This window comes from Gobius niger, assembly GCF_951799975.1.
Source record: "Gobius niger genome assembly, chromosome: 17".
Classification (NCBI taxonomy): Eukaryota; Metazoa; Chordata; class Actinopteri; order Gobiiformes; family Gobiidae; genus Gobius; species Gobius niger.
The window spans coordinates 6,078,979-6,099,285 of NC_136868.1; the positions used below are offsets into that span (position 1 = coordinate 6,078,979).

At 43.5% G+C, this 20,307-nt stretch overlaps 1 long non-coding RNA gene across 1 annotated transcript in view; it reads right to left on the reverse strand.

The window, feature by feature from the left end:
- Positions 1 to 12,190: 12,190 nt before the first annotated feature.
- The window catches only part of LOC306976908, a 413,479-nt gene continuing 405,362 nt past the window's right edge, over positions 12,191 to 20,307 (reverse strand). Inside the window, exon 3 of the long non-coding RNA XR_013793790.1 lies at positions 12,191 to 12,272. This is a non-coding gene — a long non-coding RNA (uncharacterized lncRNA). The remainder of the gene's footprint in view (positions 12,273 to 20,307) is intronic.

Below are 20,307 nucleotides of genomic sequence, written 5' to 3' on the forward strand. Positions count from 1 at the left end.
CTTAATAATCGTTTGGTCTCGATTATGCTATTTTTGTGATCGTCTAGTGTAATAAGCGAAATCGTAATCGAATTTCGATTAATTGTACAGCCCTAATTACTAAACAGTCTTAAAATGGGCGTTAAGGAAGTTCCTCTCACGACTGTGACACAACTATACTTCACAAAGCCAACCAAATGATCCCACTGTCGCTTTAGGTAATGAAATGTTAAAACTCACCACGGAGTTGGAGGTGCGGAGAGAGTCCCAAAAAGGCAAAAACATTGTAAATCCATTCAGTGGAAACCAGAAGCTATTTCCAAACTGTGCCCACTGCTCATTATACCATAACTCAAGAAAGCGCCAATGGAGGGGTATACAAAGCGCCTGATATATATTAGGGTTGAGTTGTGCTTACAAATAATGATTGTCTGTGAGTCAAATTTACCGTTTCTTTTCTACAATGGGCTGGTGTGGTGCAGAACAGGCCTGTTCATTCATCTGGTCTGACCGGCCCAAAAGTCCGTCTCCTTGTGCTCCTGATGGCCAGTCCAGCCCTGTTTTCAAGATACTTTTCAAGGACTCACACTTGCCTGTTTTCATGTGCAAACAAAGACTTATTGTTGTTTTGCTGAATCGCACAGCAGTTTTCCCAAAGTGACTGTACCAGACTCTTCTTGTCCTCAATCCATTCATCAGGTTGACAAAAAAGTCTTGACGTAAAAAAGAGAACTAAAACTGGAGCAAGCACAACACTTGAAGCAACAGTTATGTAGAGATGGTCAGTAATGCACTATATTCACTTCAGTACTGCACTTAAGGAAAGATTTTGAGGATCTGTGCTTTACCTTTTCTTATGTTGTGTTATCTTTCATATTCTTAAAGGAACAGGCCGCCGTTTTTACACACTGAAATATGATCTTACCTGAGCTTAGACGAGTTGATTCGCACCTGTCTGGTCTTTGTATTCTCCTAATGTATTCCTATAGCTCCAAACGGGCTCCAAAACAAAGTTGGAAGCTACCACACACTACTACATACACTACTCATACAAATACCAGACAGGTAAGTATCAACTCGTCTAAGCTCAGGCTAGAACATATCTCAGTATGGAAAACGGTGGCCTATTCCTTTAAATAAATTGTCAAAAAATGTAAAAAAATGTATGGTAGGTATGTAAACTGTAAGTGCTTTTACAGTACAGTCCTTTCACTGAAGTAAAAAGATAAGTACTTATACAGGGAGTACTGTTTGACGGGTTTTATGTGACATTAATCGAGACCAAATTGTAGCTAATTGCTTGGTAACGCTTGGTAAGTCTTACATGTTCATTTCTTCCTGCACTGCCTGAAACACTAAATAAAACAAACGTCTGGGCTTTGCTTTTATATTTTTTCATTACAATGAACTGACTGAGAAAGCACAATTTCGAGCTGTTTTTTCGCAGTGTATTTCTTTTCCCCCACGTTGTTCCAGCTCTCTCCGACCTCTGTACCGCCGAACTCTCCTTCAGCCCATGTAGCTTCGTTCCCTTTGTTCGTTCTGCACATTCACCTGCTGCCTCCTCCACAAAAGGCAACTAGAGTTGACTGACTTTCGAACCTAACATTGTCTAACTTGCTGGATTTGTATGAATTTGTACCACAAGAGACGAGAAATATCAGTACCATCATGAGTTTGTATGAGCTTCTCTATTCAATAACTCCGTTGTAATAAATGACTCTATGTGCACCGTCAATTACCCTCTGAAAGGGTGTGGGGGGGTCACAAGGTCACGTTTCTAAAGCATGGCGAGGCGAGCGCTTTTATACCGCCGCTACACCGAGACCATTGCGTTATGCTCTTTCTTTCAGGTCAGTTTTAACTCACAATGGGATAAATAAGTAGTTGGTGTTCATTTAGTGCATCAAAGTATGGGCAATTTGTCCTTTTTATTTTCTGAACTTAGTTGGTGCAGCTTATATTCGTATGTCTAGCAATCCAGTGAGGAGAGAGATGGATATACGTCACTAAATGTAATTCTGAGCTCAGCTTTGTTGAATAAAGTGACTGTTGGTAAAGAGGCGGCAGCTGCTGAATGTAATTACTAAAATAACTTGTAATCTAACTTAGTTACTTTTAACGTCAAGTAATCAGTAAAGTAAATAAGTCACTCAAGGACAAATCAGTACCGTATTCTCCGGACTATAAGAAAAAAACAGCAGGCTGAATACGCTATGCTAATGCTAACACATTGATGGTTAGCTGCAGGGAACATAAACAGCGAACTAGGCGCGGAGGCGTAACTGCACCGTTGACAAACCTCTTCCAAGAGCATGTTTTTCAAGCTCTCATTTGTGAAGTCGTTCCTCTAGCTGTGGCCATCCAGCTTTTAGCCCATGATTAGCTTTGTTTTGTTTTCTTTTTTGTGGGTAACCTCCGCTTTCTCGCTCACTCCACACTTTCTTTTCTGCTGCTCGATTAGCCTGCAGTGCCCTCTAGAGGCATGTGAAACAATATATTTGACTTCAAAAAAATCGCATTGGAGTACAAGACACACCCCCTGCCAAACTATGAAAAAAAGTGTGACTTACAGTCCATAAAAACACTGTAATCAGATAACATTCTCAAGTAATCTGTGGCAACACTTTGTTCACATCTGGCTATTTCACTTTGCTTTTTTGCTTTTTTTCCTGGTATTTTTAGGTTATAGCTATAGGGTTAGGCTACGTTATTGAGCAAAAAGCAACACAGAAGAAACAATAGAGCAACAAAAACGTGCCAGGAAAGCAATAACACTATCATTAAGCGAAAAAACGTGACAAAAACGGAACAAAAAAGCCACAAACAGCGATGAAAAAGTGACGAGAAAAAAAAAACAAGAGAAAAACACTTAAGAAATGTGACAAAATGCAGCAACAATGCGACAAGTGTGTAGGTCATAGCTGTCAAATGAGGCCGGTCTATAGGCTGTAAGCTACTGTCAAGAAGCTTCTAGATTTGGGTAAGACTGAACTAGGGAAAATGCACTCGGTTAAGGGGTTAAAGGACCAAGGTTTAAGACTCAAATATAGGAAATTGCATGACCACAGACACTCCTCTTCTTCTGATAATACCATTTTTACTGCTCTGAACACAACCACTTGTCTGTTCTCGCTGATGAAAAACACTCACATGCCATTTTCATCCACAAATCAGCCGGCATTACCGTCTAAACCCCCATGTCTACCTGTCTTTTTGCCTGCGAGTGAATGATGTTTTCCAGCGCCCGGGCTCCGGCGGCCGCCCGATCAGCAGTTCAATCCGGCTTTGATTGCGTCTGAAATACGACCAGCCGTCGCCACTGCGGGTCGGACAGAAAGTACACCGTGTCTCTGGTGGAAGTGGCGGGTACAGGCTGTGCCAAAGACCTGCTGCCGCTCGCACATAATGGAGCTCTCAGGTAAAAAGTGGCACAGCTGTTGTGGGAAATTATCACAGTCCACGTCCACAGTGGTCGGTAGTAATTAGTCACAATTCCTCAGTTACAGTCGCAAACTTTTAGGCATGAATTATACCTTTTTTATCACTTTTTTTATCGCTTTCTACTCGGGAATGATTTTGGGTGCGAATTTCTTTGTAAATCAACCAATCACAAGTCATGAGAGTGAAACGTCCTGTTTATGAAGCTTAACCTTGACCCTGCCTTTGCCATGAACCTGAAGGATAGTGGGCAAGTGCCGAATCTTAATACATCGATGTTCCCCCCCCATCTAATGGCGGGGGAACATCCCCTGGTGGGAATTTGTTTGAAGAGTGAGCCTTACCAGACACCGAGGTCCATGTTAAAATGTATTTGAAGACATCTGAAGTTATTAGTTACAATTATTGAACAAAAAATAGAAAAAGAAGTCAAACATTTCATACTATAATGCTTTTAACTCATTGACTGCCAATGACGTCTATAGATGTCAATTGGGTTATTCAATGGGAACTGTTGCAGCAAAGTTGAGCATGTCTGGTGTTAAAATCTTAGTTGTAGTTCTTTTATTGAGTCACTAGGTGGCAGCATTGCTCTTTGGATGCGATCACAGTCACTGTTTTGCTTGATTACAATTTCTAAAGAATGGAAAGAGGTCCATGATCCACGAGTAAAACTCGTTATAAGGTCAGTAGATTATGGATAACAGACACCACTCTGGTGCTATGACGTTGCAATAACGGCGCCACGCAAACAGCGTTTTGAGATCTTTCCACTCTGGGACCTAGTTTGGAGAATGTTCATTTACAGACCCCCAAAACGCCGGGCTTATATGAGTGATACCCTGGATTGATAAAATATCTTTGCGTTTGGTCCTCAGCTTGACTTCGTATGGACAGGGCCTTACACCACTGCTTTAAGTGGATTGGTGTATTGATCCCTATATTGGGCTTAAAACAGCCCTTAACACAGTATCATGGGAGCCTCAGCATTGATATTTCCTGTTATTGAAATAATGTCCCTGTAAGAATAATGTCCAAGTTCCCTCTGGATGAAGAGTCAGGAGCTCAGTATTCCACCTCTGTACCTGTGGATGAAGCCGCCGCCCTGAGCAGCATGGGAGGTGTTCCAAAGACCAGGATGAGGAAAGCAGCTATGGAGCAGGTGAGTTTAGCCGTCTGCGTTGATGAAGCAGACAGTGTCCTCTGGTGCAAATACCGGTATGCGACACCACCAACTGACTGCAAGAAATGATTCTTAACATTATTTTGATTATAATTATTATTATAATGTTCACTGAGTGAGGTTTAGTCAGCACAAAGGAGAGAGGGCAGAGGGCACGTTGTGAGGGATTCTGTTACCGGGAAAAATTATGGAATTTTTAAGGGGCCTGGAAAAATAAAAACAGACAAACAAACAAAAACAGCAAGCATTCTGGATTTTCAAAAATAAATGAATTTCAACAAGCAATTTGTAGGAACACGCACCGGATCCTGCAAGTGCACTTCCCTGACGAAGACCGCCTTTGCTCTGCCGGATCCCGTCAGACCTCTGAAGCAAAGCAGGGAGGGCCTGGTCGGTGCTTGGATGGGAGAATGGAGTGAGTGAGTGAGTGAGTGAGTGAGTGAGTGAGTGAGTGAGTGAGTGAGTGAGTGAGTGAGTGAGTGAGTGAGTGAGTGTGAGTGAGTGAGTGGAGGGGCCGATGGCACAGACTGGCAGCCTCGCTTCTGTCAGTCTACCCCAGGGCAGCTGTAGCTATAATAGTAGCTTACCAAGTATGGAGTGAATGAATGAATGTCTACCAGTCTGAACTGTGGCGACACTGGTACAGTTGTCTGCTCTAAATGTTGTTGTGTGTTTGTTTTTGTTTTTTAACTGGACCTCGAGTCTGCAATAAAGGTTGATGAATGTAAAGTGGCTTTGACTGTCCAGAAAAGCGCATTATAATTAAAATTGCTAAATCCAAATGCTTTGTTGCGTCTTTGTCATCGAACTCTGTCTGTGAAACACATATTGCACTAGCCGTCTCCATGTCAGATTGATTGATTGATTGAACCCTCACTGGGTTAAATCAAAAAAGGACTGAGAGAAGAGCCGTTCAAAACACCCAAGGACACTGTACAGTGGAGTCATAAAAACAATAAAAACAGGAGCAACAGAATAAAACAGAGAACAACATGGAGATGGTGAGAGCGTAACTAGGTGGTGTAGGACTGACTGTCTGAACAGGTGAGTTTTGAGTCTGGATTTGAAAAGTGGCAGGGAGTCTAAGGGACGGAGTTCCGGAGGGAGAGAGTTCCAGAGCGAAGGGGAGCAGAGCGGCTGAATGCTTGGTGCCCCATGGTGATAAGTTTGGTCGGTGGGACAGAGAGCTGGAGAGTGGAGGAAGAGTGGAGTGGCGATGTGGAGGAGGTCAGATACGATGGAGGGGCCAGGTTATGAAGTGCTTTGAATGTAATGATGAGTATTTTGAAGTTGATTCTTTGTTTTATGGGAAGCCACTTGAGTTGTTGTAGGACGGGGGTGATGTGATGAGTGGTCCGTGCGAAGATTCGCGCTGCTGAGTTTTGGAGGAGCTGCAGTTTCTGGAGGGATTTGTTGTGGAGGCCAAAGAGAAGCGAGTTGCAGTAATCAATCCTTGGCGGTGGTGTGGGGGGTTGAGAGAGGGACTGTTGATAAGGACTGTGAGGAGAGTGTGCTGTTGAGGATGACACACAGACTCTTAACATGAGGGGAAGGAAGGACAGATGAGTTGTTAGATTTGGAGAGAGCGGAGGAGGTGCCTACAAGCAGGACTTCTGTTTTGGAGCTGTTCCGTTTGAGGAAGTTGGAAGAGAACCAAGAATGAATTTCTTGTAGACAGAGAGTTAGGGAGGATGGGGGAAGAGATGAAGATGGTTTGGTGGAGAGGTAGAGCTGAGTGAACATTGCGCGGGGGGTGTGGGTGATGCTGATAGAGGAGAGTCTGTGAAGGAAAGTGGAGTGAAGAAATGGTGCCAAAAGCTGCGGTGAGGTCAAGAAGAACAAGAATGGAAACTAAACCAGACTCAGAAGCTATGAGACGGTCGTTTGGGATTTTTAGAAGTGCTGTTGGACAGAGGTGCATTGGAAGTTGAGTAGAACAAACTTGAAGTGTGCAGTCAATTCAAGGGACAAACCATCTGGGACAAAGCTTTGGTGACGTATAGGCCTGATAATCTCATTGTTATCAAAGGAGTGATTTGTATCTTGAACATGGCCGTCTCACCAGGCTGACAAAGATGAGTGTCAGCTGTATGATGTCAGTATAAGCCACAGAGTAGAGTCCTCCCATCAGAGTGGAGGTGATGGCCACAGCAGCAAAGATCCATATACTCGTTCCATAAGACAGGTCCAGGACCACACTGGTGGCACCGGCCAGAGACACAGCAAGGATTCACAGTAACTCTGGCTTAAATGTGAGGGGTGGGTAAGTCAGTATCGCAGTGAGCACTTTATCGGCGCAAATGAATAGTGGAAAAACCCCAGGTATTCTGTAACAGACTTACAAACATAAGTACAGTATTTTGAGCTTCATGAGGCAAGGCAGTCAAGCCAAGGCTTTAGGCGTTACAGTGTACAGTACATTGCAAGCCTATGCGAGAACACCTGATATTAAAGAAGTATAAAACAAGTTTGCTGTCATGTTCTGTCATGTTACCACTTGGCTGACACCAAGGTCTGATTTAGAATTTTTTTACTTGTTCCTTACCCAAACCGATGAGTGTTGTAGCCATGAACAACACGTCCAGATACACTGAGGCCAAAGACATGATGGCTGTGAAACCTTTTCCGTACTTCCTGTAGAACGGATCTATCATGGTCACACACTTTTGGTCTCGTAACGGTTTAGCAAAAACAAAGCCACCTGAAATGGGAGAAGGAAATAGTTTCCAAATGGTGCACCTTAAGTATGCGGATCTGTGGCATCAACAAGGCTGTTTATTGGGACTTATATTCGGCCCACAAAACATCATTATTTGATTAGGGTTAACCCTAACCCTAGCCCCCGATCAGGGGAGTGGCAGGTCACAGGTTCATACCCCAAATTGCAACATTCTGGGCCCATGTGTCAAAACGCAGAGTATACCGTAATATGGCTTAAAACCCTTATGTAACTGAGTTTGCCCATACCTGTCAGAGAGACAGGGTTTGGTTGCAAAGAACATTGTCTTGCCTAATTGACAACAGTATTTGTGCTACTGCTATTTAAGAAGCAATTTTAAGATTATGATAAATTGTCTTGTCTCCTAAATTTCAAACTAGGCTAAAACCTGCAGCCATACTGTATGATGTTGTAATGTAAAACAAAAGAAGAAAACAAAATACTTACAAAGTAGATATGTAACAGAATAGGCCCCCGTCATGAGGATTACCCAGGTCAGTCCCATGGAGGGGGTGTACATCAAAATATATATAGTATTTTTACACCACTCATTTCAGCACATAGTGAGCATGAACTGCTTGCATGTAAACACCCATGTATTTGAGTTTTATTTCTTTGTTAATTTGGTTGTGACAGTGCATGTTAATGAACTCACATGGGTCTCATGCATGTTTACATGTAGCCACAGGCTAATTTCCGTCCGTTGTCTCCAATTCACAATCTGGGGAACCGGTAGTACCCGGAGGAAACATGACGCCTATGCAGACACAGGGAGAGCATGCAAACTCCACAGAAAGGCTCAGGGATCGACCTTCTAGCTGCAAAGCACGAGCGCTAACCACCGCCCATCAGCTTAATTTGCTATCCAATTGTGTTTGGCCATATGAAAAAAAAGAAAAAAGATAATAGCACTCATACATACAGTCCCGATCAAAAGTTTAAGGCCAGTTGAAAAATGATAAAAATTCACATTTTGCATGGTCGGCTCATAACAAGTAGAAGAAATGGGAGTGAGATAAAAAATAATAATAATAAAATGAGTGAACCTTTTATTAAAAGCAATACTTAATCTGTGCAAAACTGTGGATTCAGCGTCATTTTCTGACCGGCCTCACACTGTCATAACGTCCAGATGCCAAAGGCAAAAAAACATTCTCGTTTTGATCGTGGTCGGGTCGTTGAGCTGCATAAGCTGAACCTCTCGCAGCGCACCATCGCTGCTGAGGTGGGACGCCTGAAGGTTATGGAACAAAAAAGACAAGTGGAAAACCCTAAAAAACATCCCCAGCACTGAGACGGAGGATCTGATTGGCCGAACGATCCTCGACTCAAATGAAGGCTGTTACTGGAGCCGACAGCAGCCCAATGGTTCCCACAGACGAGGGATGCACAGAGGCCCTGAACCACCTGAAGCTCCAGTGTTTCACTGAAGGAAAAAACACCTTTTGATCAGGACTGTACATCACTTATGGACGCAGATAATAAAGTGTTTTAGATTCTAATGACATGTAAGTAAGTAAGTAAGGCAGTTATTTCAATTTACTGCATTTACAGACCAACAGAAGGTTTCGTCATCATTGTAGTGTGCTGCAGGTGCTATGTGATTGAAAAAGCATAATACCCCCTTTTAAGCTATTGCTTCATCTTTCTAATTATTAACGTGCCTATTGGGCAATTGATCCTTTAAAATCCACTGTTTAGTGGAAACCTGGTAAAACTTTGCCTGGCCTGCGAGACACTCCTCCTTTCTGTTCAAAAGAAGAACCGTCTGGACAGCTCCTCGCAGCCGATCATTTCACGATTTTACCCACATCGGTCCGAAACACGCACCGAGAGGCGGGACTTCATTCCCCCAAGACGCGGAAGCCGTCGCCACACTCTACCAAAACAATAGAGATGGCGTGCGCGGCGAGTGATACGATGTTTTCTTTTGCTCTTTCGTCTGTTTTAAATCATTTGGGAAAAAACGTAACCCCTAAAACAAGCACAGAAGCAGCTAGAAACAGCGTTCGAAGCGTTCCTCGTAAATAAGGACGTTTTTGGAAAGGCCTCCTGTCACTTGTTGCTGCGACGTATCTAGCGTTGCTCTGATTGGTTGTTCTTTCCAATCACGCCCACCGGGAAATCGTTGAGATCATGCTTACTCCCAGATTATATGTCTTTGAAATATCTATGAAAAAGCATGCAGTTTGGCACTTAAAATGTATTTAACTACATTCTTGTAATGTTGCAAGTACCTGCTGAATGAGACGTGCTGTGTTCTTTTATTCTCGTCTATGCTCAGGCAAGAACATATCGCAGCATGGAAAAATGGTGGCCTGTTCCTTTAAAGAGGGGGTATTATGCTTTTTCAGTCACATAGCACCAGTCTATATCACACTACAACGATGACCAAACCTTCTGTTGGTCTGTAAATGCAGTAAATTAGAATAACTGCCTTGTATAAAATTGCTCTCTCAAAATGACTGTAGTGAATGTCTTGAAATAGGCCTCTGTCTCTTTAAGAACCTCTGACCCTTTCCGACACGCCCCCTCCACACGCTGTCTGTGGCATCAGTGGGGAGGGGGTTCTGCTGAGGGGCAGTGGTTGGTTACTCGGCTGGTGACGAAAGCTCGGAGGCGTCTCCAGGAGGTGGGGGCGTTCCTAGGAGGACTCAGGCAAACCTATCCCTAAAATGGCTGCCATCAGAGTTTTTACAGATTACAGAAAAATACGTGAATGTGCCAAGGCAACACTTCAGGCATGTTTTTAATGAGGGAATGACATAAAAACATGATGTAAAGCTTGAAAAAGTCCATTTTGCATAACACCCCCTTTAAGTGACCCCAAACTTTTGAGCCGTAGTGTATATAAATTTTGTATCTTGCTTAAAAATCCCAACATCGACCACTGCATGAAAATGTGTTGTGTTCACCTGACGTGCCCCGCCTTAAAAATGAATCGAAAGCTTTTTTGTGCGGAGCGGCCCTCTCTTGTGTGTGTACATGTGTGGGACTTAGCGTGGGTGATTGTTGTCGTCTGTCCATTAGAGGATGTTACGTGTTTGGGCTGTGGGTGTCGAGTGGAAAGGAAAGGGATATTTTATTACGTAAAGCTCTTTGTTTAATTTGATAGAAATCATGGTACTTTCTGAATCTACATGTTTAATCTATTCAAGGCCTGACACTTGCCAACACACCGGGGGGCCCACACGTATGAGGCAGCGGGGTAACAGGTAACAAAGAAAGTCCCACCATATACAGCAGTCAGTGTCACCACAGTTCTTTCAGAAGCCCAGAAGTTTATTGTCTCCTCTCCACTGTTTTGCTACATTTCTGTCAACTTCCTTTCTCCTCTCTCTGACAGCTCTGGCAATTTGCAGAGTGCACCGGGGCAGCGCTGCGCCGGCACGGAGGGGGCTGGCTCTGCTTACGGCCCGCCACTTATCTCCCCCGAGCAGGTGTGTGCACGCGGAGAGAGCGCTCGTCAGGGGCGCGCACGGGAGCCGAGTGCACGGGCGCGGACACTCACTCTCGCTCAGTCACAGCGGGATTTGTGTGCGCTCAAATCGAGTGGCTGGCCAAAAGAACGCGCACGCCGTTCCTTTCAGCCCTTTGTGGAAGGCGGGGGGGTGTGTGAGGGCGCGCGCGGGGGTACTGAGCGCGCGTGTGTGTCCGTGCAACAATGCCTGTGTAATAGCAGCACAGTGCGGTTTGTGGAAGAATAAAAAATAGTGCTGAGCGGCTGGAAAGATGCCTTTGCTTATCGCGGCTCAAGCCCAGGCGTAAACAAGGTGAATGAGACAAAAAGTGTGGACAGCACAACACTTTTAAAAATACATCCTCGGCTGCGCTCTCTCCTCTGAGGACGTTTCCTCCACCGGTTTTCTTTTTCCCCTTTCTTTTTTCACCACAGTGCAGCGCTGACTGTCAAGAAGTCAACACCCTATTGACTAAAGTGTCTGCTTCAAAATGAGCTTTCACAGTTCTGCTACAACTCAAGAATGAGAACAGCCCCCTGCTCACAACACCCACACATTCATGCGGTTGTATTTACTGACTGGAACTGCAACTATTTATACAATTAAAAAACTAATATTAAGCTTCATGTTAAGGTTGAGGTGAAGATGTCTTCATACGGAAATTAGCCTTCTGCATTTGACCCATCTTTCAATGTGACCCATGTCCAGATGTTGGCCGAGGTTCGTTGTTCATTGCTCAATATAGTCCTGTCACGAACCTATTCCTCACGAAGAGTCAACATCAGAGTACGTTTTAGCCTTTGTAGGAGTCTGGTTGCAGCACATGATTAGGGAAACGCCTTCCTCATCATTGTAAGTAAAGTATATTTATATAGCACCTTTCATAGACAGAGAAGTCACAAAGTGCTTCACAAAATTACAATAGTGACTTTGAAAATCAATCAACAACAGAGAGAAAACTCCTGGGGAAGCGTGTTTTTGCTCAACCTTGAAGAAAGTTTCATTGAGATTCATAATCTCTTTGTTGCTTCTCATTTCAAAAGCCAGAGCGTCTGGAGTCATGCTTGTAGATGATTTTCTGACACTGTTCACTGTTTGTAGCACAAAGAACCTGTGGAATCCTGTACCATTCATAAAGTTTTATAACATCACCAGAAATGAATCTCTTCACCTCCACCTGAACCAAGCACATTTTCTCCAGTTTGGCATTACCCAAGTGTAATGTCAATGGATTTCTTCTTTCCTGATGGCATATTCCAAGATGACAATGCCAGGTCCCCTCCTGGAACTGTCACCTTAACGTGATGGAGGGGTTTGAGCGCCCGAATGATCCTGGGAGCTATGTTATCGGGGCTTCGTGCCCCTTGGTAGGGCCTCCGATGGCAAACAGGTCCTAGGTGACGGGTCAGACAAAGAGCGGTTCAGAAGCCCCTTATGAGAGACCAACAGGCCTGAGAACCATGAGGCCGTCCTTCTGTGGACCCATCACCTGCAGGAGGAGCCATAAGGGGCTGGTGCAATGTGACTTGGGCAACTCCAACAGCCCCCACGACCCGGAAACGTTAAAGTGGAAGAAAGTGGATGGATGGATGGATGGATGGATGGATGGATGGATGGATGGATGGATGGTTGGATGGTTGGATGGTTGGATGGTTGGTTGGTTGGTTGGTTGGTTGGTTGGTTGGTTGGTTGGTTGGTTGGATGGATGGATGGATGGATGGATGGATGGATGGATGGATGGATGGATGGACAATGTCAGGATTCATGGGGCTCACATTGTGAAAGAGTTCAGGGAGCATGAGACATTATTTTCCCTCATGGATTGGCCAACAACAGAGTCCAGATCTAAACCCCATTGAGAATCTGGAACACTTGGACATTGCATATTGAAACTATGACTGAGTAATCTAATGCAACTCACTGAGCCGATATCCTTTCTACAGACATCAGCAGCACACACAAAAAAAAAAGTGAAGGAGCGTCACCCATCACACACTGCGCTCTGGCATTTAACTGAAATCCCCGCGTGCATTTATGAAGTCGCGCCGCTGCGTCTTGTCACTGCATCACTCAGCTCCGCTTTAAAAGCTCCCGTTTGAATACCTCTGCGCTGACAGCGTGTCATTAGCACTGTTTCCAGCTTTGTCAGGATCTTTGGATAAGGCTTATTATTATTATTATTATTATTATTATTGGACGTGTGTGGCTCTCGACGTGACATGCTTTATTGAAGGAGCCCAATACTCAGCCTCCCCTCCGCGTCGCCATGGTAACGGACCAATCACCCGGTCTGAATATGGCAGATAAGGCCCGACTTGAAAGACTTTAGAAAATCCCCCGTCACCTCCCCTCCCTCCCCGGTTCCTTCCTCTCCATTTCTTTCTTTATCTCGCCCGCTTTCTTCTCCTCTCTCCGCTCTCCGCTCTCGTTTTCATTTCTTTTCCCCCCCCCGTGTGTGTGTGTGTGTCGCCTTCGCCTCGTTCTTTGTGCCCCCTGCGCTTTTTGGCATCTCCCTGCCTATAGTACAGCATCCACCGTTATTGCATTACGCTTGCCCTCCCCGTGCACCGGATCTGCCTACATAGCGTCCGTCATTGGATTAAACAGACTGAAACCTAATTCCCAAACGCGAGGTATCCGTAGACCGCCGTCAGGAATATGAAAAATGTAAACTTCGAGGTAATTCCTGTGACGTGCGACTGGATCCCGTTCCCTCGACTTCGTGTCCTCGTTCACAACATCCACAAATCCGCTCTTCTTCTAACTTTCTTCTTAAGACCTAGATCCAGATCACATCAGGACTAAACAGCGTCTAAAAAGGGTTTAGCCGACTGTGCATGTCTTGGGTTGATGGTGGAACCAGAGCACTTGGATTAATTCTGGGCTGCACAACGCATTGCCAAATTATCGTTACGACATTTACAGCATAAAACAAAAATGAAAAGTATCTTTGTCATGATTTTCTATATTCAGTTCCATTTCAACCAGAAAAGACTCACAGGCGGCCTGTGGACAACAAGCCTCGATGAGCAGATTAACGATCTGGGGAGGGGCGGAGGAGGGCCGCAGGACGCTGGGAAACGGCCAAGGCAGCGAATGAGGAGCTGAGGAGGGGAATTCTGGGCAATGATTGGTCGAAGCAGGAAGGTGCTGATGCTGTGTTGGGCTGTCACGGAGGTAAGGCATACGAGCGATCGCGATGTCGTCACATCCGTTGGCTGTGGTAGGCATTTTACATTTTCATATTTGATAAACATTTTATTAAAATCCTATAATCAGCAAAAACAATGTCCATAAACAGGGCATTGCTTCTCTTGCGCTGTAACAGATCTATCATTTTATAAAACCGAGTTAGAGGCCTGTATGCATCAGCTGCCTACCAAACATCCGGCGAAAATTGCGGAAGTAAACAATAACAGCGATCGCTCATATGAGATGAAGTGATGATTGGATGATGGTGAGGTGTAGTCGGAGATGAGGCGATGAATTGAAGCTTAAAGGGACTAGACAGAGTTTAAAAAAAATGAAATGATGTATTTTCCTCCCCCTACATGTTCCAGCCATGTCCTAATGTGTAGAATGAGCCCAGTCCTGTTCACCACCACTGTCTCTAAAATCCTGCATTGTCACTCAAAAAGTTGTTACTTCGGATCCGAAGTGCCGTCATGCACAAACTTAGTATAGAAGGTGCAGTTACACGTATGACTTGAGGTGGCAGTAGTGAGTATAAAATGGCCAACTTGCATCTAGCCCCTTTAATTTAGCCCTATTTTGGTCCTGATTTTGTATTTTTGTCTCATTTTGACAGAACATTCAAAGAAAATATTGCTTACTTTTTATAAATGAAACGTATTGTGTTGAAATGGTATTGTAAAATATCAAACTGTGACAACTGACTCTATGCATAATTTCAAATCACACCAATGGCGGCCAAGAAGTGACTTCCTGTTTTGATCCAGCACGCCAAAATAAAAGCACCATCTTATTCATTAGTTCAGCTTTCTTTCTGCCTAACTATTAACAGACAAAACACTTAAAATTGTGTGTATTTGATCATATTCTTGTAATGTTGCCAGTACCTGCTGAACTATGAGACGAGCTGTGTGCTTTTATTCTGAAACAGGAAGTCACTTCTTGAGCGGCGTTGTTAGGATTTGAAGTTATGCATGGGTCAATTGCCTGAGCTTTATTGCCCAACCGTTGCATAAAATCTCACTTTTTTGCCATTTTTCACAGTTTATATAAGCGTTACGCATGACTTCTCCTGCGCACCTGTTGAAAGATGTGCAAAGCGCCTTCTCTTCACCTATCGTATCATCATCGCAATATTAAAGATAGCCATTGATTTAGTCATTATCCTGTTCTTCCGTTATTGCACATTTTCCTGACTGTTTGCACTCCTGGGTGTTTCCTAAGTGAATTTCTCCAGTGTGAGATCAATAAAGTCCTATCTTATCTGAATTCCTTATTTTGTTTCAAGGAACAGGCCACTGTTTTTCCATACTGAGATATGTTCTTATACCTGAGCTTAGACGAGTTGATACGATTGTGCGTGCCTATGGAAGAGCGCGGTAGCTTCACACTTCACCCCTGTTTGGAGCTATAGGAATAAACATCTTTGATCGTTTTGCATGACTGAGCGCACGCACAAAGACCAGACAGGTACGTATCAACTCGTCTAAGCTCAGAACAAATCTCAGTATGGAAAAATTGTGGGCTGTTCCTTTAAGTATTTTTTTATATACACATTTTTTTTTCTTCTCAATTTTCTGATTGTTTCATGTTTTGTTCCTCATTTAAGTCACCACTGAAACATGAATCAGACTTTTACGCTTAAACAGTTACTCACAGTACTCAAGTAAACTTTTCTCAAAGCACTTTCTTACTCTTACTTGCGAGCTCTGCTTATCTGATTATCATCGCTGCCGTTTTGCCATATCATGCAGCTACAGCTACAAACCTAAATAACAACCCAGCAGGAAAAGCAACTCAATCCAATCAAGATGCATTTTATACAGTAAAAACATCAATTTTCACAGTGTGATAAGATGAAAGATAAGTACTGTCCCTCTTGGGGTGATAAAGAACCGGAAACTATTTGCCGTGGCTTAATTTACCCACCAATCTTTTGTTCCCCATAATTTTCTTATATACGCAGCCTCCTGCCTCTTCTGTGTGCGGATAAAAAGGGAAGAAACCAAACACCAGGACACATCTTTGTCTATAAGGCCCGCAGCAGACGACACACGCCATCTGTGCCTGAGACGCTGGGACCATCTCAGGACTAACTCATTTACATCAAGGACAAAATGCTCGCTCTACTTACACTTTAGCTGAGCCGCGGATTTGGCAGCTTGTCTCTTTTTTTCTCCGAGATTGAGGCAGATAGGGGGAAGCCTGGTGCGGTAGTGGGACATCCAGCCCGGTGCCAGTTGTGATTTTTGGCACATACGACGGCGGAGGAATCGGGCTTTTGATGCTTAGTCCAAACCTCGGCGAGCAGGTGATCAAACAGTTCCTACTTAAAGTGTCTCAACGTAAACTTGCTTCTTTAGCTCGCTGCCATGTGGAAGCGCTAAAATCAATTTGTGAACACAACTTCGCCTTTTATGTTTGGAGTCTTTAGATATTTGCATAAATCTACAGAGGGATGTCTGAATAGATTTGCATAAAAGGGGTAAATTTGCAAAGTGAAAATATGCTTAAGAGTGGTGATTCAGTAGCATATGGTAGGCCTACAGAAAGTCAGCATGTTTGATCGAACGCAGCTGCAGGATGTGAGAAAAAAAAATGCAGTTTTCTATTACTCACCTGAATAATGTAATATTATGTCAAAACAAGACATGGGTGTAAAGAAAAAATCCGGCCCAAAACTGATCTCTTTTTATGTCGTTCCCCTTTTCAAAGTTACCAAGTATGTTTGTTTCAGCCTGTGTTTGCAATAATGTGTACGCCTCAGTGAGATGGTAGATCTAAGGGAGTTTGTGATGTCGTTTGGCTTCTTGCAATATGGATGTTGCATTACCTAATGTCAATTTGGTGATAAACTGCCTGACCAAAAAAAAAAAAAAGGTGACATACTTTAATATTTAAAGAGTTTGTTTGCAAAAGCAAATTGTGCTGTACTCTGTAGATATCACTTGTAAATTTGATTAAAGGGGGGGTATTATGCAAAATTGACTTTTTCAAGCTTTACATCATGTTATTCTGTCATTCCCTCATTAAAAACATGCCTGAAGTGTTGCCTTGGCACATTCACATATTTTTGAGTAATCTGTAAAAACTCTGATGGCGGCCATTTTAGGGACAGGTTTGCCTGAGTCCTCCTAGGAACGCCCTCACCTCCTGGAGACGCCTCCGAGCTTTCGTCACCAGCCGAGTAACCAACCACTGCTCTTCAGCAGAACCCCCTCCCCACTGATGCCACAGACAGCGTGTGGAGAGGGCGTGTCGGAAAGGCTCAGAGGTTCTTAAAGAGACAGAGGCCTATTTCAAGACATTCACTACAGCCATTTTGAGAGAGCAATTTTATACAAGGCAGTTATTCTAATTTACTGCATTTACAGACCAACAGAAGGTTTCTTCATCATTGTAGTGTGATATAGACTGGTGCTATGTGATTGAAAAAAGCAGAATACCCCCTCTTTAAGTTAAGTGAGCTTATGTTTTATTTAACAGGCATGAAAAACATTGCTATGTGAATAGAGATTTGCATATGTTTTTTCAATGGCGCTCATCTGTTTTTGCATTGAACTCTTTATTTGGTTGGGCCGCCTTAAGCTTTAATTGCTGCACACATTCGCTCTGACATTCTCTCTATCTATTAATTTCCTTTATTTTATCAGGCGAAACATTAAAGTGATAGTCTGGAAGTCTAAATGTTTTACACATTTTATAAAATGTGCAAAATCTACCTCCTGGTCTTGCATTTTGATGAACAGTATGTAATAACATATATACTATTGTTTGTAAAGTCCCTCCTTCTCAGATCTCGGCAACTAATCAGCATCTAGTATCCTCCCGCATCGACCACTGAGATGAGCTTTTTCTGTGAACCAGCCTGTCAGGTCCAATCAGGAGAGGAGGGGGAGGAGCTTGATTGTTTAGTTTTGGAAATACTGTTCCTGCTCTCCTCATTTCGCAAACTAAGAAGGGCTTTCTGGTTAAAGAGGAATCTCATTTCAAATTTCACTCTCCTCACTTTGCAAACTTACAGACTATCACTTTAAGAACAAACTCTTACTTACAATGTTGGCTTGAAAGTGCTTAGTGTGCACTTAAAGGGACAGGGCAAGATCTTATATTCATGACGGGAGAGTGTGACCGCTGTGCAAAGCCTTCCCCGGCACATCCAAAGATTCTCAATGGGGTTAAGATCTGGACTCTGTAGCGGCCAATCCACATGTGACAAATGATGGCTCACGCTCCCTGATCCACTCTTTCACAATGTGAGCCCGAAGAATCCTGTCATCTCGGAAAATATGCCAGTGCCATCATGGAAGAAGAAATCCATTGATGGAATAACCTGGTCACTGAGGAAATTCGGGTCTTCAGCTGATCTTATTCTTTGGGCACAGAGTGTTGTCGAACCGAAACCTGACCAACTGCAACAACCCCAGATCATTACATTTCTATAAACCCAGGTGGCGACGTTTGTTTATTTTGTGTCAGGCAGCTCTGTCTACTGTATAAACATGAAAAGAACCCGCTCGAATGTCTTTCTGCGTGGGCACTCACTTCGCGTGTGTATAACTTAAAAGTAAAAAGCGTTTTGTTGGAGGACTTGGCATTGGCATCGACGACATATCCCCTGCACCAGCACAATGCTTTGAACTGAAGGCAATTTAAGACCCGAAATGTTCAAAACAGTCTGGAGAAAATGTGGGCATGGATAAATAAATATATATGAAGGACAAGAAGCAGCACTGCAGCGTTCGGCGAGCTGGAGGAGGAGACATTTTCAAGCTACGAGAGTAAACGGCTGAGGAGAAGGACCCAGTATCGAAAGGACAGTATCTTTCTTCATACAAAGTCACTATATTAAAGCATTAAAATCTCAGTTAGCCAAGATGTTGGATCTTCAAACTACAAGATGTCCAACACCGGAGGGCAAGACGACATAAAACACCATCCATAATATATTGACTTTGTCCACTTGTTTTATTAATGTGAGAGGCTTTGGCACGAAAACTACATGATCAAACAGTTTTAGATCTTTGAGTCCTACTTTCAGACTATGTTCACTTCACAGCTCCAGTTCCGAGCCATTTGGGAGCAGCCAAAACACTTTGTAAATATAACCTCTTTTATGTTTGAGGATATTTTTTAATTAATTCCACACAAGCGTTTTAAGGTTTATTTATAATTTCTAGTTTTATTGCCTTGGAAACATCGCAGGGGTTGGCAAACAGCAACAGATATATTGATGCAACTAAAACTGCTTTGCCATTTTGTTTATTATATAGGATCATCGAACTGCAGCTGTATGTGATGTTTTGATAATGCACAGAATTAGTACAGTGACTTTTTTGCAGGGCTCATCCACTGGTAGCACAGCGATTAGCGCTTGTGCTTCACAGCTAGAAGGTCCCGGGTTTGATTCCCACTAGGACGGGGCCTTTCTGTGTGGTTTCCCCTACCACTAATAACATGTACAGTAGGCCAGGATGAATGGTGTGTGTGCGTGAATGAAAGATGGTGATCAGAGGGACCGTTAATGCAGACAGCGCTTCTGTCAGTCTCCCCCAGGGGAAACTGAAACCCACCGTGTATGGAGTGAATGTAAAAGTGTCCTTTCCTTCCCCATCTTAGGATCATTTGAAACACTTAAAGCACTACTAAGCCGCTTGTTTACCTTAATAAATCCTTTTCGTAGACCCTCTGGGGGTAATACAAGTGTTGATGGGATGATTGGGGGTCTTTCATCTCCCCCTGGTGTCTCTGGCCAGGAAACCCGCAATTGCAACTACGCTGCCACTGGGTATGTGTCACCAGTACACACTAATCGAATCACGAAGAAGAAGGTAACAGGCTAATGGGCAAACCTCTATTATGGCCTCTGGGGGCATGAATTACTTATTACTGCTTTAAAACACCCATCAATGTATCCTGGTGTCATTTATTGTGGTGTCCGTGAGGCATTAAAAAGCTGAGCTGTGCCAAAATCACAAACCCAGGCCACCTACTGAACGGGGAATATGAAGTTCTCCCCTCTGGCGTTTATATATAAGAGCAACCGCTTTAAGCTTTCTTTTGTCCCTACATTGGTGAGTCTTTTGAACAAGTCGGGCATCACTGACTGCCGTTAATGTCTTTTATTCTAAATTGTTTTTAAGCTGTCTCCACATGTGTGTTGTGCTCTTGGCTGTACTTTCTTCAGTGTAATGCCAGCCATACTACTTTGAGGTCTGTTAGATGCATAGGGCTGTATAGATACAGACGGCATCTCTGGAATTGTCCATATATGGTCATGTTTGAAAACAGTTGAGGGGGAAAACAATTTGGAGAAAAATCTAAACTTTCTT